The sequence below is a fragment of the Bactrocera tryoni genome, unplaced genomic scaffold (assembly GCF_016617805.1).
Source record: "Bactrocera tryoni isolate S06 unplaced genomic scaffold, CSIRO_BtryS06_freeze2 scaffold_25, whole genome shotgun sequence".
NCBI lineage: Eukaryota > Metazoa > Arthropoda > Insecta > Diptera > Tephritidae > Bactrocera > Bactrocera tryoni.
This window is the reverse complement of record NW_024395977.1, coordinates 18,646,169-18,665,580: the sequence shown is the minus strand read 5'-3', so window position 1 is coordinate 18,665,580 and position 19,412 is coordinate 18,646,169. Positions and strand designations below refer to the sequence as shown.

Genomic DNA, 19,412 nt, shown 5'->3' with positions numbered 1-19,412 from the left:
TAAATATATCTAACTTTAAACCGGTTTTAGACCCATAGTCTGTTGGGCAAAATTGTTCAGAATGATCTGTAGAACATTTGCCACATACGCCATTTTACAGAAAAAAATCGACCCTCTCTAATATATGGGAATATTATTCTGACGAATCCTTATAATTTTTTTCTCGCACGATAGTAGTCACTGGTTTCTTTTATAACGTATTTTAGTCACGTATTATAGTATGAATCGTCCAACCTGTCGATTACCAACGGGTGGGCCATATAAAATTTTAAATTTATAAAGTCAATAAAAAAAACGGCTTGATATTTTCAAAGGTCTATCATTTATTTAAAAGGTTGTTTTATGAAATTTATTAGTGGAAAACAATTTCGGACAAATGACCACCACGGCTGAGTTTACAGTAGCTTATCCGACCCACCCAATTATGGAGTACTTTCTTGATGGTTTCAGGCCTTATGGAGCTGCAGCAGCTTGAATCTCGTACTTTAGATGTCGAATTGTTTCTGGATGGTTGGCGTAACATTTATCTTTAACAGCTCCCCACAGAAAATAGTCCAACGGAGTTAAATCGCAGCTTCTGGGAGGCCAATTCACATCACCTATTTTGCTGATTATGCGATTTTCGACGATAGGGCGTAAAAGATTGAGTGTAGTGTTTGCTGTATGGTACGTAGAGCCGTCCTGCTGGAACCAAATGTTGTCCAAGTCTTCCTCTTCAATTTGCTTGAAGAAAAATTCGGTTAACATTGCGCGATATCGCCCACCATTGATGGTTCCTGCGGTTCCTTCTTCATTTTCGAAGAAAAATGAGCCGATAATCCCACCAGACCAAAATCCGCACCATACAGTGATTCGTGCTGGGTGCATTGGCTTCTCGACGATTACGTGCGAGTTTTCTGTGTCCCAAATGCAATGCAAATTCTGCTTGTTAACGTAACCATCGAGGTGGAAATGAGCCTCGTCCAAAAAGATGATTTTTCGGTAAAATTGACCATGCTCGGTCAAACGATCTTCTGCCCAATCTGCGAACTGTTTTCCAGTTTTCTTCTAGTGAATAGCGACCCATTTAGTAAATTTTAGATTTTTACTGAATATCTGTCACTTTCCGAATGATATTTGACGTTTCCAATGTCGAAATATAGATAATTCAAATTTAAAACGTTAGATGGCCCACCCTGTACATAGAAGTTGTGCTTAGAGTTGTTGTTGATTAAGCGGTCAGTTTTCCTGATTTCTTGAAAGACAACTGGCAAACAAATAGTTGTATACCCCTCAGAACTTACAGTTCTACGTTGTTCCAGTGGTATAGTTGCGATATGACCAGTTTTTCGAAAAAAACAGGCAACCATTTACGTGGAAATGGTTCGAGCGTGAACAACTTTTGTTGGATTCAGCTCATTATGAAACACGTACATAGTCGACTGTTGTTTACTTTCGGGCTCATTCCTTCCACGTAGCCACAGACGTGTTTCGAAGCATCTTCATCGTATTTTTAACACTTCTTTCGACCACATGATACGATCGACAAATTGTGTCAAATCCAACGTAAACAATGTGTTTTTTAAGTGAAATGTTCATACAATATTGAATGTATGCTAGTCCCACTAATGGCCATAGTTGTCTCATTCTCACGATAAGTCACATGACAATCTTGCACTGTCAGTTTGCGTTCAGTATCAATAGTATCCGGAACCATAACTAATTTTTAAAGACCTTGCCGAAATATGTATTGTCATGATCTACGACCTCAATTGACTTTACCATGCAATCGATAAACACTGGTCCTTGATGGAACTTCATCGTCAAAAACTGAATTAAGTTCATCTATGCAATGTTCACGGTTTAATTCCTTTTATTTGGTTGGGAAAACTATTTCAAGTTACTGTAAGCAACACAAATGTTCTGAAGATGCATATCATGAAAAATGTCAAACTTTACGATTAAATGGTAGGCTTGTGTTGCCAAATCTTGAAATATGAAAAGCAAATTAATCGTTGTGAAATTCGAGAAAGACATTTCGAATAAGTTTTTATAAAATTGGAAACTTCTCTAATACGATATGAGAGCAATGTAGTATTTTCCTGGTAATAATACCATTAACCTCATGGTAGCATATTAAGAAACACAACTGAAAAAAGGCATTGAACTTCGATAAAAGCTTATACACAAAGGATCTTCAAAATATTATGTCAAAATTACTTAAAATAATTAAAACTAATTACTAAAATTACTAACTTTTTGCATTTAAAATTTTTGGAAAAGTCAAAATCAAAAGAATCAACGCCAGGGAAATACCTTAAAAAGTAAAACGTCAACTAGAGGATCTATATAACTCATACACTGACCAACAAATTCAGCATAGGATTTGTTACAAAGACGAAAGTCATTATTCTCAGTATATGAGAGTTGGGCGTGGCATCGACCCTCCAATCTACTATCTATTATCATGACATATAGCTTTTTAAAAAAGTGTTTCCTTGGTTTCATTAAGGTACCTCACGTACAATCACGGATCATACGGAGCATAATCTCTCGGATGTCAAGTTTTTGTTTTGCCCAATTGTAATCTATTTTAGGCACAATGACATACTGTTACGAGTATAATATGTTCTATAATTTTCATTGAGATATCTCAAACATTGGCCGATATACAGCATAAAGTCGAAAATCTTTGTATTAGGTATAGGAGGGCTCAGGGAACTATTGACCCTATTTTTTATACACAGGAATACTCTTGCCATGAAAGGTTTCCGTGTGAATTTCAATTGTATATCTCACACACTGACTTATATTTTCGGCCAAAAGTCAACCATTGATACATATATTCGGTACACAAGGCCGTGTCATAAGGTGGCATACTTCAAAGAGTTATTAGCGCAAAATTTTATCCCGTTATATTTATTAAATTGTGCTATATGGGAAGTAGGCTTGGTTGTTGGCCGATTTCGTCTATTTTGATCTGACATAAGAATGTAAGACCAATACCATGTACCAAATTTTGTCGAAATCGGTTGGTCGGATTCCGAGATATGGAGATTGCACAAAAGAGTGAGCCAAGTCCATCGCCCAATTTTCACACCGGCTCTCATAAAGCTCTCTTGTACCATCTCGGTGCTAAAATTTAATGTCTCTGGCGTAATTAGTTGTTGATTTATTGCGCTTTTAGTAGTTTTGAACAGTTCTGTTATATGGGGAGTAAACGGGCTTATCTTCCGATTCGATCCATTTTCATACTGTCGGTAGAATTATAAGAATATAATATTCCAGTTTAGTAAATTTGGTTGTTACATCTTTAGTTGTTTAGGAGATATGTATGTACATTAAGGGGGTCAGTTATAAAATTAACAAGTTTTTGTTTCTCAGAAGTGTGTGGCGTTTTTAAAAAACGACTCAGCACACATACCACTAGATTCTGCAATGGGTGCTCTCGTGCCCTTGCATATTTCGGTATAGGATTTTTTCATTTTGGCTCATCGTGCAATCTTGTAAAGGCAAAATAATCCCCCTTATATTTTGAAAAGAGAACAATGGAACTTGAAAAAGTGTTTAGAAACGAAAACGAACATTTGACAGCTCGATCATGTGGCAGACACATTTTCGTAGGAAAAGAAAACGCTATAAAGCAATTCACAATCTGGTGCAATCTGGTTGATAGTGTAACACTAACAAAATGTACAGCGAATTTGCAATTGCAAATATGCAAGTCCATTTGCACCAGATTGTGAATTGCCCTTATATAAATTTGTGCTAGCTAAAGACATACGAGTATTTACCAATCGAGATATTAATTTAAATATGAAATGTTTATTATCTTCAAACATCTTTCAAATTTGTTTATACCTATAATATAAGATTATTAAAATGTAATTGTTTAACATTTTATCTTGACTTGCGCATAGTATTACTTCTGCAATAATTTTTATAGTATGAACAATTTTGAAGTATTGGTTTCATATTCACATTTCCAACCCCTTAGATTTTTATAACTCCTATTACTCTTAAATTTTAATCCTAAATAAAAGTACACTGTATTTAATATTTTTCTTACTTTAGTAACCTGTTGCTACAGAGTATAATAGTTCCGTTCACCTAGCGGTTGTACGTATCACCTAAAACCACGATGATCGGGATGACGAGAAGGATTGAAATCCGGGTGACCGTCTGTATATCTGTCTGTCCGTTCGTCCGTGCAAGCTGTAACTTAAGTAGAAATTGAGATATCTTCATGAAATTTAGTGCGCAGGTTCCTTAGTACAAAAAATATTACGAGTTCGTAGATGGGCGTAATCGGACCACTGCCACGCCCACAAATCGTCTTTAACAGAAAACATATAAAGTACCAAAACTAAGCACTAAATTAAGATATAAAGCTGTAATTAGGTCCAGAAGATTGCAGTAGGGCACCTGTGGGCCAAAAATTTCTAAAAAGCGGTCATGGCACCGCCTTCTAATAAGTTTAATGTACATATCTCCTAAACCACTAAAGGTACAATAACCAAATTCGCTCAGCTGGATATTATAAGAACTCCCACCGACGGGTGAAAATGTATAAAATCGGAAGATAAGCCCGTTCATTCCTCATACAACTGTTAAAAACTATTGAAGCGTATTGATTAAAAACTAAATATGCCAGAAACGTTAAAATTTACTTCCAATATGGTATGAGAGGGCGTTATGGAAACCGGTGTGAAAATTGGACGATGGGCGTAGCACTGCCCACTTTTTGGTGAAATCCCATACCTCAGGACATGACCATCTGATTTGAACAAAATTTAGTAGGTGACATTCTTTTTATATTCTTATATCACAGAACGAAAATGGACTAAATTGGATAACAACCACACCTACTTTCCATATAGCACAATTTTAAATGATTCATTCACTTTCCGCTACACACATCAAGAAGCAATTGATACAACGGGATACAATTTTGCACTAATAATCCCTTTAAAGTATGCCACCTTATGACCAAAAATTGTCCGAATCTAACCTTAAGTGCTTAAGCCCCTAGGTGCCGAATATCTTGGCCCCAGAATCTATGGTTGACTTTTGACCGAAAATATCGGTCAATGTGTGAAAAATATCCGAGTTAAGCGCGCCAGTCGTTGCTTCTTTTCGCTACGTGGCGCCAATTGGATATTCCAAGCGAAGCCAGGTCTTTCTACACTTGGTCCTTCCAACGGAGTGGAGGTCTTCCTCTTCCTCTGCTTTCCCCGGCGGGTACTGCATCGAATACTTTCAGAGCTGGGTGTTTTTGTCCATCCGGACAACATGCCTGCGCTGGATTTCCAGGCTGACATTGTTGGTGGTGTTAATACTGGTTCCTAAATAGACAAAATTATCTACAACTTCAAAGTTATGACTGCCAACAGTGACGTGAGAGCCAAGTCGCGAGTGCGACGACTATTTGTGTGATGACAGGAGATATTTCGTCTTACCCTCGTTCACTGCCAGACCCATTTGCTTTGCTTCCTTGTCCAGTCTGAATCAAGCAGAAATAACAGCGTGGGTGTTGAGGTCAATGAAATCAGTATCACTCTTATAAAAGATTGTACCTGCTCGATTAAGTTCTAAGCTTGAATTATTTTCTCAAGAGCAGATTGAAGAAGTTACACGATAGGGAGTCGCCTTGTCTGAAACCTCGTTTGGTATCGAAGGGCTCATAGAGGTCCTCCCGGTCCTGACGGAGCTCAACGTGAGTTTACACAGCCGTATTAGTTTGGTAGGGATACCAAATTCAGACATCGCGGCATGAAAGCAGCTCATTTTCGTGCTGTCAAAAGAAGCTTTGAAATAGAACTTTCCTTCTGTTTGTTGCGAAGTCGATCAGCTTCAACCCATATGGGGATATTTCATCGTGGAGGGTGAATTTACCCACCGTAGTGCCAAAGAAACCGTCTTTGCCCTCTCTGGCGTTAAAGTCGCCAAACACGATTTTGATATCGTGGCGGGGGCAGCTCTCATAGGTGCGCTCCAAGCGCTCATAGAAGGTATCTCTCTTCCGTCAGGGCGTCGGGGCGTGGGGCAAATCAGCGATATGTTGAAGAACTTCGCTTTGATACGGATTGTGGCTAGACGTTCATTCACCGGAGTGAAAGACAGTACTCGGTAACAGAGTCTCTCTCCCACCACGAATCCCACACCAGATTTTCGCTCCTTTATATGCCCACTATAGTAAATGCCACAAGGATCTACTCGCTTCAGCCCTTGTCCCGTTCATTGTATTTCTAGGATGGGTGTGATGTCAGCCTTTAGTCTAACGAGGCCATCAACCAGCTGAGTAGCGGCACCTTCCCAATTAAGGGACCGGACATTCCAGGTGCATGCCCTTAAATCGTAATCCTTAATTCGTTTGCTTTGGTCGTCATCAAAAGGGGGGTCTCTTATGCGATCCTGTTTTTTACAGCGCACAACATTATGTAGGGATGTTTCGCCCTCTAACTTTAGCTCGCCTTGAAACGGATGTTCTTAGGCTACCCAGAGGTTACTTGATCAAGGACCGTAAGTCGTGAGGTGCTTGAGCCATATGTAAAATAATCGTTTCTGGCCATTCCCAAGTAAATGCGTGAACTTCGACATACGACTCAATTCTCCGACGGCTTACTCCTTAAGGTATTTGCCTGGATTTGATTCTTCTGAGTTGCCAGAGTATAAAATGTCCGGTTGCACCCGAACTTAGCCCTTCCTTGCTTCTTCTATTATATAATTTAATGTATTATCCCTAAGCCACAGCTAAGTAGTCGGGTTTTCTATTATACAAATATAAATTATATCTTAACACAATAAATATACCAAAAACTATTGCTTTTCTTAATACTTACCACGTCTATGAGTTGTGACAACTTTAACTTTATGCATACTTTAAGAACATCTGTCGTATTTACCACAGGTCGAACAAGTTTATTGTAGTTACTTAGTAAATCGTCATACAGTCTTTTTGCATCTGGGTTCCCGGCAACTGCGCTGTGAACCATCAAAATTGATAATAGCCATACTTTAACTTGTTCTCTTCCATGGAACCGCATCGCATTCAAAAAATCTAAAAAAAAAAACTTATATTAACGATTAGTTGAAGATGATCATAGAGAATGGTTTTACCAATTATAAAAATATATACATACAAGTATATTATTTCTATATCACAGGTCAATAAAACGCGGGTAAAGTGTTAAGTGGAGTATTAATTAATCAACCACGAATTCAATTTCAATAAAAATTTTGATGATAAACTCTCGCGGGTGAGTTTCCTTGGACTTTTGGGTGGGAAAGGCTTACTCTTGCTAAGTCTTTATGTGGCACTATGGACTGCACACCTAAATACATATTTGTTTGTATTGCTTTAAAAGTTGCTATCCGACTGTGAAATACTATCGACTATAATAGTTTTGTTTGCCCAACGAATGTGTGTATCACCTAAAACTAATCGAGGTTGATGTGTGTTTATGTATAAATGATGATGATGACGAGGCGAGTTGAATTCCGAGTGACTGTATGCCTGTCCTTTTGTCCATGAGTATTTTCGTCTGTGCAAGCTATATCTGGTGAAAAGGCTGAGATATCATAATGAAACTCAATACACGACATTCTTGCTAATAGTTTCAACAGGTAAGGAAGACCTATATTCGGGTGCAACCGAACATTTGAAACTCTTGCAACTTGCAAAAATCAAAGCCAGGGAAATTCCTTAAGGTACAAACGGTCAAAGGATCGGAATCCCAGCAAAATCACTCATATACGGACCGACATCTGCGACATAAGATTTGTTGGAAAACCGAAAATCACTATGTATATGTAATTAGTGGAAGGTTGTGGTGGTACCAAACTCGATTTTATCTATACTACACACTATTAATAAAATGTTCCCTCAGATTCATTAAGGTACCTTACATACGATCATTAATCATATGGAGTAAAATCAGCCAGATGTTATACGTATATGTTTGTTATATTGGGTCGTCCAAATATACTGTTACCAGTCAAACACGCTCTCTCATATTCATTGAGATAATTCATGTTGGTCGATAAATGCGGTATGCGAGTGACTTTACTCGGAAGCTCAAAAATCTTTGTTTTAGGTATATGAGAGCTAAGAGGAGTATAGACCCGATTCAAACCGCACACAGCCATACCATTGTCAGGAAAGGATTTTACCTGAATTTCGATTATATATTTGACACATTGACCAATATTTGAGGTAAAAAGTCAGCTGTCGGTATTGGGGTCCAAGTATTTGGAACTTAGGGGCTTGAATAGATTTTGTTTGATTTTAACAACTTTTGATCACAAGGTGGTATACTCTATTTATTGCTTTTTGATTTGTATACTGGGAAGAAAAGACTCATATCGTATTTGAAATTGTTTTATATTGAAAGTAGGCTTCGTTGAAGTCCATTTTTGGCTATTTCAGCACTGTTACAAGATAATGTGGCGTGAATATCCTGTTCCGAATTTGGTTGAAATCGGTCCAGCAGACCCTAAAATATGTGATTTTAAAGGTGGGCGGTGCCACGCCCATTGTCCACTTTTTATTCCGGTTGCTTTAAGCCCGGTCATACCATCTCGGGAGTAAAATTTAATGTTTCCTAACATTTCAATAATGTTAGTTATTGATTTATCGCGCTCTAAGTGGTTTTTATCAGTAACGGTGGAGAGGTGGTGTAGTTATCATCCAACTCATCCATTTTTTTTTAGCCCACAGGTGCCTCTTATCTCTGCTATCTTCTATGAAAAATTAAAGTTATCTATCTTAATTTAGTGCTTAGTTATGGCACTGTGTAGGGTTTTGCTTAATGATGATTAGTGAGCGTGGCAGTGATTCGATTAAATTATGATGCCCAGAAACATGTGCACTAAGTTTTATTAAGATATCTCAATTTCGACGCAAGTCACCCGGATTTGAACTTGTCGATTAGTCTTGATCGTTTATATATTTACTGGCTTTTACCCGCGACTTCGTCCGCATAAGTTTTTTCGTTTTCCCTCGGCTGTAAGTCCCCCTGCAACAATGTCCCGCTATCGTGTTCCGGTCCTTAACTTCACATCAAAATTTCTTCAAAAGCAACCTAAGCACATAATGGATAGCTCCGAATGTTTCCTTACTAAATATAAAAAGTAAATAATGTAAATCGGTTTAACAACTACTAACTAGCTACCTGACAACCACCGATATTAGACAGTATGACATCCGCAACATCGTCTGCGTAGGAAGTACTGACTTAACGAAAATAGTATAATAATGTAGGAAGCTAAAAATAAGAGGCCTTATTACTGCAGTACATTTTTGTAAACTATGTTCTTTGTTTTTCCCTCTCTGGCCAACACATGGAGATTCTGTGGACTTGAAACACGTGAGTAAGCCACGTATAATTGTCCGTGAGAAAAACAACTATTTTCTAAATTAATTCCGGCTACTTTTTATGTTTGCCACTGAGCTTTGTTTATCGTCATAGCGAATACGATTTTCAACGGAAACTGTAATCTCTTAAACTGGAATGGCAAATCTGTTGGAATTTCAGGTATACGGGGGATTAAAACATTCTCTCCTTTTGCCATTTCAGTCATAATGATTGCTTTTACAATATTGCGACCGAGGTGTGTTACTTGCAACCGTCTGCCATTACACAGTCATGATGCATCCAAATTCCGCATCAAATGGATAGGAACGCCTACTTTCAGCCTCAGTTTGTGTGAAGGTACTCCCGACAGTTCTAAAGAATTAAGAAATTCTACAGGGTATGATGTTACTTGTTCAGTATCCATTACAGTGTCTACAGAGAAAAACTCAACAATATCACCTCCCACGCGTGACATAATTTGCTCGTTGATCTGTCCCAACATTTCATTCGTCGGCGCTAAAATTGCTCTTTCACATAACCATTCTCTATTCCTCATATTAGTTAGCAGTTCGCTATAGACGAAGTTATTTAGATCATCTGGATTATGCACACATTGCAGAATTCACGATCCAATGTAATCATGCCATTAGCATCCTTTGCCATACGATCTTCTGCAATTTTAAGAAGAGCAGCAGCATATTGTCTAGATTGTGTAGTTGCACTCTCATATTTGTAGACAGAAACGCATAACGTTGACGCTTTTAAACAGGCATTTATTTCATCTGCAGGGGTACCTTTAGTGATAACCGGCAAAGTCTGTCTTAAATCGCCCGCTAAAAGTACCACCATCCCCCCCATGATATCTGGATTACTCTTGATGTCTTTCAAAGTCCGATCTAGAGCTTCAATTGCTCTTTTATGGAACATGGTACACTCATCCCAAACTAATAATTTACATTGCTGCAACATACGTCCACGCTCGCTGTTTTTACTTATATTACAGACTGGCATTTCTTCATGGGCCAAGTTTAATGGCAGTTTAAGCACCGAATGTGCCGTTCGACCACCATTGAGCAGAGTGGAAGAGGCAACTGCTACAGCAATTCCTTTACCTTTTCGGATTTGGGCTAAAAGCAAGTTTAAAAGAAAGGTTTTTTTCGTACCTCCAGGAGCATCCAAAAATAACAAACCACCTTCGCCATCTTCGATTTTTTTGACAACATTGTCAAATACTAACCTTTGTTCTGGGTTCAAACATGGAACAGATTCTTCTAATTGTTGTTGTAAGGAAGCAGTATCGTAATCTAGTTCCCGTATTCAATTGCTACTGATTTCCTCGGTTCTCTGTGGTCTGTTCATTCCATAATCTGATAAATCCTTTCCAAAAATTGTTTTAACCTGGTCTTCAATTTTTATCAGACCCTCATTAAATCACTGTACCTGACATTGGGATTTTGCTCATGTAATCTGTGCAATATATCGTCCGTCATATCATTTTTGTATTTATCCCACAATTGTTGAGGATTTAAAGACCACATGTCGCTACTAATAGAGCAAATAGCTCTCTCATCTTGTCTGCTGATCTACATTGAGCAGCTTCTTCCAGTGTCACTTCCCAATGGTTATCATTCTCCAGTAATCCTCTTGCCTCACATGCCTCTCGAAATGTAGAATAAGCTTGTGTGTTGTATTTTTTTGTTACTAACATGAACTGTATAAACTCGTCCTAAAGCATCTCCAGATTTGACGCCAGGCCAATCCTGAACAGAAGTACCTTGAATGCGGCGTTTCCAAGTTTTCCTACTTCATCCCAAGTATAATACCTCGGCACCTCGACATAAAGAAGAGTTTTTGCAAACTCATCTCTGATACAAAGATCAAAAAAAGCAGTGAGAGTGGTTTTTGGCGGAGTAGTTATCCGTTCGTGGAAATTGTGTTCATTAAAATAAACGCGTTCATCATTTTCTAAATGCACGCTGAGATGTTTCGTGGTGGAATGCCTTTCGTGCAACGGAAATCCTAACAGACGCCACACGGCTTCGTTGCTGCTGACAAACCGACCAGACTGATAAGTTTGTACCTCATCTACGGGATGCGCAAGATCAGTATTTCCAAAATTGAAAATAGCTTGATCACTACCCTTGTTTATATATTTGCAGATATATTTGATGGCGCGTACTATATTGCATGCCTCAACATTTATGTGGGCGTTAAACATTTTTGATAAAATTGGTGAATAGGGGACTACCCAACTATTATCAACAGTAACGTAGCTATCATTTCGAAGCTTCACGGTTGCTGTTCGACCTCCGTCTGCTGGCGCTCTTCTTTGATACTGCGGGTATCCGTGGTCGTTGTGAACGGTCTCTTTCACTAACTTGCGACGAAATTTTTTTGTGCATTTTCCGTCTTTCATGCAGGGGCACTGTGGATTTTCGGGTCCGCATGGACCGTGTATCATATTTTTTACAATAATGTCATGGAGAGTTTTGTCAATGTCGGCTTTTATTAATCACAGCCATTAGTTTTTTAACTTTTAGTCTAAAGACTCTTGCGACTACATCATGTATATCTATTGCGCTTTGCCCCGGCATCAACTCATTGACCATTTCGGGTCAGGCTGGGTTGTAAGTAAAGGTGACGGCAGGGTGCAATAGCGCCTTGTGAAATAAGGCCTTTATTTCAAAAAAGGCTTTATTACACTTCGAAAGAGAAATAAAGCCTTAAAGGCCTTATTGCTCTTTCTTTTTTTTTAATGAAACAATAATATTTTAATTCTTTTTGTATTTTATTGAATAGTTACACACAAATTTCACGTTAACCAAAGTTAATAGAACATAAATAATTCAGAAAAAGAATTTTATATTAACAAAAATTAATAGAACATTAATAATTCAACAACGAATTTTCATATTAAGAAAAATTAATGGAATAATAATAATTCAAAAAAAGAACCCCAAATCAAAATAAACGAAAGAAAATTAGTCAAAAATGTTTTTGGCTTCTTGAACAATGGTCCGACACACTGGACATAAAGTTGACACAGAATTCCTTTTTTTTTCCGCGTCCAATTTTTCATAACAATCACTGCAAATCTTAAAATGACTGCATGGCAATAACAATATATTTCTTTGTTTTTCATAACAAATAATGCATGTCAAAGTATTTTCAATGGTGCAAGGCAGGACAGATGGTAAGGTATCAATTATTGGATCAACCTCATCATTCTCAACAACACCTTTCGTCGTCGTTATACTATCTTGTTCCAGAATCGCGTTCAAAGACACCTCATTATATAAGTTATAACTTAACTGGCTAAGACAGTCGTTCACACTGATTATACCATTTTCCAAATTTCTTAAGATAGTTTTAATCAAATTTTCTCGCGTTTTTTGCCTTTTTAATTTTGCTACACATATTGAAATACTGCCGTCCAATGATTTTTTAAAATCAATTGATTTTGTCACATCTACATCTAGTAAATGGTCTATCAATTTATAAAATCTTCCGTTTTTCGAAAGGTATTTACCCAATTGCCCATGGAACGATTCTATTAAGCTTGTAGTTTTAATGGATTCGTTATAAACGGAGAATTTTGATGCGCCTTCCTAAAAAGAAAGAAGTCATATATGTATGTACATACATATGTTATTTCTTAAAACGGGAGTGTTAAATATTTTATGGAATATACCTTTTAAACCACTGTCTCTCGAAATATGCTATGAATTGTTCAAAAATGCTATTTAAATTATAACTCAAAGCATGATTTTTCAGATTTAGATATCCAATTAATATATCGTCCGGTTTTAACAGCGGTAATATTAAAAATTTGCGAAACAATTGTTTTGCATCATTATCTTTATTTATTTTCGACATGAACTTAGGAAGTTTTGAAGCATTCCTTCGAACAGCTTGTGTAAAATGAAACCAACATGTCTTTAATTTTGTTTGTGGATAAATCTGTGACAATGCTTTTCTTAAGCCATACTCAAAATCCGTGGTGAATGTTGTGGGCTTCATGTCAAAAATATTACTTTGGATGTATTGTAGTACATGGATATATGCATTCAAAGATTTGTTTGACATTAAAATGTAGATAAAAGGAAATGTCTAAAAAAAAATGTACAAACATTAATTTAACCGCAACAATATTTAAAAAAAATATACTTACATGTTCATTATGAGCAATATGAAATATTAGCAGCTGCTTAAAGCTATTGGAACTACGTATCGGTACTACACCAAAAGTCCCATCTATTAAATAATGACGTGGTTCGCCAGTAGGCATATTCATTATTGAGTTACACATTGTAGGGGACACAAAAATTGAGTAACCGAAATCCTCTTCAATCACCGTACCACGATAGAATGGCAAATCATTGTCATATTTTGAATTTGTATAATTCTTGCGAATTTCTGGATTTTCAAAAATTGAAATTATGTCATGGAAATTTTGAGGTGCTTTTGGCAAGGCTTCCGATTTTATGTTTATTAATTGCCTTCGCATTTTCCCAAATTCAACCAAATGAGCAGACTCTTTAGCCTTTTTGCAATTCTCATCGTACACTTGACGAACACTTGACCTTTTCAATGACATTCTATTAGCGCATTCGAATTTAATAGAGTTAATTAAACTTAATTTCTTTATAACTTCATTTTGGGCCTCATGGTTGTGCACTAAGTTTTTATTTGTTTTACGGCAATGTATTGCATTGTTCAAATCCACGGCAATATTGACGGGACATCCATTTTGATAACAATTATAATATTTTGTATTATTTTGAGAATATTTAAATTTATAAATTTGTCCCTCTGTTGGAATATGTAATAATTTTCTGGTTTTCCTCAAACCCGGAATTATATTCTAAACAAGTATATCATCACTTTCCATTTTCACGATTTTTAAGAACTAATTGAACAACACACGTGGTTTAACAAATGACAGAATACGACCGACATTATAACACAGTTTAGTAAACGAAATGCTGTTATCAACAACAACAAAAACAAAAAATTTAACAGTGTAACAAGAGTATCAAAAACGAAAAAAAAACAAAAACAATTAAAACTATTCAGGGAATTAAGATGACGATGTTATTGTATTACAATAACAGGGAAGAAATAATTATATGTTGTTTAGTTTAAAAAAAAAATGAGTTCTATTTAATGTAAAATAGTACAATTTTGATCACAATAAATCATAAATATAAAAAATTATGCACTTGTGTTCTTCAATTATTTACTTAAAAACTTGAAAATGGTCCGGTGGATGGCCGTGGGCGCGGGCGCGGGCGGCGGCGCGGATGTGCGCGGACGCACGAACCGGCGGACGCGGATGGGAGCGGGGGTGGACGCACAGCCGGAAATCAAATCTTCGTGATAACTCAAATCATGTCGGTAGTTGGTTGTCATTTATGTTTAATAAAAAAAAATAAGGCTTTATTGCACAATTGGGTAAATTTTCATAAAGGCTTTATTTCTCTTTCGAAGTGTAATAAAGCCTTTTTTGAAATAAAGGCCTTATTTCACAAGGCGCTATTGCACTCCGCCAAAGGTGACGAATAAGTCAGGGCAACTATGTGTACGCACATAAACAAATGCGTCCTGAGTATATTCGTGTAAGTACTGCGGGCTATTTACAAATGAAGACGGTAAAATGGCCATGCGACCTAAGTAATTTGGATTTAAGTTAGCGTCATTTGCCACAGCGTCTTGAAGATGGATGTAATTCTCTGCTCTTAGTTTACATAGTTTGATTTAATGATATGTACCGTAACCTCTCGCTTTCAACTTTAACGTATGTACATGTCAACGTAAAACTGATTGGCCAGTTGCTTGCATCTTTGTAAAATGTTAAAGTTGTTTTCTCGTATCATCATGTTGTAGGCGTAAAAATCCATGCATGAAACCTTTTTGTTATGCAAGGGAAGATCTGTTACAGGATTAATTTGAGGAACTTGAAAGTGGTACCCCTTTTGCCCCTTACTAAATATGATCGGATATTGCAACGCATCATACAATTTATGAGTATCAGGCACTCTGGTTAATGTGTCATCTCGGGCCTGTAAAACTATATCACGGGAAGCAAACTGTTCTCCTGTAACCATGGCTGCGACTTTCATGTTCCCCACTTGGTGTGCGATCGGGGTGCATCACCAACCTATAATCCTCTCCCGGCATTCTTTCTAGTGCTGTTTTGAAAGTATTGATAAGGCGATTATGTTCATGCAACATTCTCTGGATTTTTAAAACAGTATCCCTTTTCGATTCCTTGTATATTTTGACACCAGCAATCAGCTTCGTTTTCTTCATCGCCCATGAAATAAAGTTGCAAAACTATGGTTGTTCATTATTTGCGGGAAGTAAGGAACCAATCCTGTGATACACCTGTCCTTGGATGGTAAAAGTAGGTGAAAATCCAGGCATTACGACCTCCTTATCTACACCATATGACGTCATCTGAAAGCAAGAATTATACTTTTTAATCCTGCTTAAAAACTGGCGCGATTCGTTACTGTCGTATAAAAGTAAAGATTTAAGAGGTTCCTCTGGCTCGCCAAGTAATTGAATTTTAACCTTTCCACCAGAACAGCACATACCCATTTCTTTTTTCCATTTCAGTGCTTCACAATATCTGCATTTTTTATCCATTCTCTCAATGATAACCAATCGGTGATTAACATAGTCGATCAAAGGGTCATACTCAAAAGCGGCACCATTAAAGGCCTCCCACGTACTCATTGAAAACGTACGTCTTCTTTCTGCCTGCCGTTCAGCATTTAAAAGACGTCGTCTTTGTGAATCTTCGTCAGTCTCTGCCGCAATCAATTGCGTATGACGTTCGGCATCTAAAACTCGACGTGTCTGAGTCTGTTCCACTGTCTCAGAAGCTCTTTGAGATGCGTGGCGTTCAGCATCCAGGGTCTGACGGCCTGAGTCTGTGTTAACGTCTCAGAGCCCCTTTGAGATGCGTGGTGCTCAGCATCTAAGGTTCTACGGGCTTTGAGTCGCATGACGCTGAGAATCTAACATCTGACGCGTCTGAGTCTGCTCTTCAGATTCTTGGCTTCTATCAACTTTTGCAGTTCGAGCTCTGCTAGGACTACGACTTAGATTGGATTTACGTTTGCGTGGCATATCGAAAACAATAATTAAAAAAACGGTAGTTTCAAAAACTACAACGTAAGACAATTCTTTATAAAAACTTCGATAAAGCAAACCTTTTTACTTAAAACCTAAATATCTAAATCAATCAATAACGTATTGAACCTAAAGAACTATGCACCTGACAAACCTTTTATACCTAAAACCACATCCTGATATGAGCTAAATAACACTTAACCTACACTGAGAATTAACAAATGAAAGTGACTGCAAAAATAAAGAATACTATGTACGTATCTGAGTAAACCTAGAGATTTGAATTATTGGTTAAGAAAATACTTACATCTAACAGCTACCTTAACCAGAGAACTTAAAACATAGAGAAGGTGCAAATTGAATTCTGTATGATGTTCGATTGGACGGCTAACAGAGCTTATAAGATTGAAGTACGGAATTCACCATTCTCGCTGCTATTTAGCCGAAATGAGCAATTCTCTGGCAGAAATATATGTAAAACGACTGAATTCATGCGAGAATGATTAAAGAGAAATACTTTGAAGAAAAATATACAAAGTCACACAAAGAATGTAAAGAAGCATTCTCTGAGTCACATATGCGTGATTATTTTTTATCATATGAGCCATTTTTTTTCAGAAAAATGGTAAAAATTTCAATATTTTTTACAAAGTCGTGAAAAATAAAATAAAAAGTAGTTTAATTTTATTTTTTAATTTTTAAATTATTTATGTTATATTTATTTCGAATATTACAAAAAGAAGATGTGCCAATTGAACTGAATTGTGCTCATATAAACACGTCTTTCCTTTCATTTCTTCAAAAAAAAATTAATGACCTTCATATTCGTACCAATTCTATGGCATACGCACGCAAGCTTTCGAAGCATAATACATACATACATATGTTGATACTTACAAATGTTCATACGCCTGTGAAAAAACATAGTATCAACACATCTTCCCGCACAAGCGTCGCTGCCCATAAACTATTTCTCGTCACTATGGCAAAACTGCTTAGAAGAAATGTTGCAACTGTGGCGGCAGCTCAACAAAAATGAAAAAAGAATGAAAAATTCTTATTTACAATTTATTCTCATGGAAGAATAAAAGGCAAAAATTAAAAATAAATTCTGTCGAGATTCGAACGAACTCATCTTCACTTTTCAAGCGCTTACCACCAACACCACCATTGACACTTGTATTGCGTTGTCCTAATTATGGTTTGGTTATGCATGAAAGAAATACACAATGGATGAAATAATTTTGTTTAAGTATAGAAATATGCTTTTGTCGAACCATTGACGCGACGACAAGGCGTCACAACATTGTGTTGTTGGCAGAAAATCCAAGCTGTCCCGAAAAAAATAAACGAATGGCCGCCGATTGTCACCGCTTCCCTTGCCGCTGTAACAGCTTCGCCAACAAGCCATATGTATGCATATGTATGAGCGTACATACATATCGACGCAGATTTTTGCCAGCCACGGAAAAATATTTTAGAAGTGACAAATATTATAAATCGACGAGAGCTATGTTGCCGCTTTTCTCACTTCTTTCTGTGAAGAAACATCAGAAAGTTGTTCAATTTATGATTTTTAGCTTTTGCCATCGTCGCGAAAAGACGCTTGTTGGCAAAGGCATGCTAGGGGAGATGTTACGGCGTCTGTTTTTATGAATGAAGCGAGGTCGCTTGTAGAATTTGCGCCTGCGTTTATGAATGAAATCGTTTTTGTTGTAAAATTTACTACATTTGGGCTTCGCCAATTCGGCTGCCATATTGACTTTTGATGCTTCTGCTATTTAGACAATTGTTGTTTTTGTAGAACAATGCTTCAATTTTTTGTTGGTGACATATTCACATGTGTACGCACATGTATGTAGCATACAAGCGCTTGTGCATTACTTGTTCGGAAGTGTATACAAATATATGTACATATACATAAGTATATATGAATGTATGAATATGCAGATCAATGCGTATGTACATATATGTATGTATATTGTTGTGATAAATTAAATTTTTTTTAGTAAGAAATATAATACAAAAATATTTATTAGTATTATTAAAAGTGGAATATTAAAGAACTTATTTTTCTTCAATATTCTCTGCTTGGGCATATATGTATGCCATGTCATTATATGCCGAAAATACATATATTTATTTCTCTTCATATTCTCTGTTTGAGAATGTGAGAGAACTGTTAAAAATGTTAACATTTCACATCGTAAATTCTGTGGTTGTGAGGTGAATTCCGTACTACAATCCTATAAAATGTTCGACATCAAACCTGCAGCTTCTCTATGTTTTAAGTTCTCTGCCTTAACTACCTCATAATAAAGAAATGTAACTAAGTACTATCTATCTCCTAACTAAATTTCATCAAAATCCGTTCAGCCGTTTAGGCATGATAGAGCAAAATTCCCAGCAAAAACCATAAAAAAATCACTAACTCAATTCAGTTTTCTGCCTACTTCCTACCCCCTAGAAACGATGGCGTGATTAGTTAAAGCCTATGACCATTCCTAGGTTATCATCTATCACCATACCAAATTTCATCAAAATCCGTTCAGCCGTTTAGGAGTGAAAGAGTAACAGACAGACAGACAGACAGAGTTTCCTTTGAGTTGTGCCATCTTATTAATAAAAATTATGCAAATCAAACCAAAACTGTTACAGCCGACAAGCTCCGTATAGATGGAAACCATATATTCCATATACTAAATATATTGATTTTAGTTATTCTGTTGAATATGCCAGTCAATGTATAAATTACATAAGTATTAATAAATCAACTTCAAAGATGTTCTTGAATATAACTGTGCAGTGTCAGCAGCCCACATCTTTACCGACCCCAATATACCCTATATGATTTCCAACTTCCTACTTGGCTTTAAAACGTTTATTTTAACCAAAATATGTGATATTTTAATAAATAAAGGAGAGCAAGCTTTCTTA

The 19,412-nt window shown here is 36.8% G+C and overlaps 1 long non-coding RNA gene across 2 annotated transcripts in view; it reads right to left on the bottom strand.

The window, feature by feature from the left end:
* LOC120780310 overlaps nucleotides 1-19,412 on the bottom strand; it is an 88,197-nt gene that overhangs the window by 33,388 nt on the left and 35,397 nt on the right. Inside the window, exons 2-3 of one of the 2 annotated variants that reach the window (XR_005705859.1) lie at nucleotides 6,822-7,039; nucleotides 6,731-6,749 (exon numbers count right to left, since the gene is read on the bottom strand). This is a non-coding gene — a long non-coding RNA (uncharacterized LOC120780310). Of the gene's footprint in view, nucleotides 1-6,730; nucleotides 6,750-6,821; nucleotides 7,040-19,412 lie in introns of those variants that run through there. The other variant, XR_005705858.1, reaches the window with a different exon arrangement.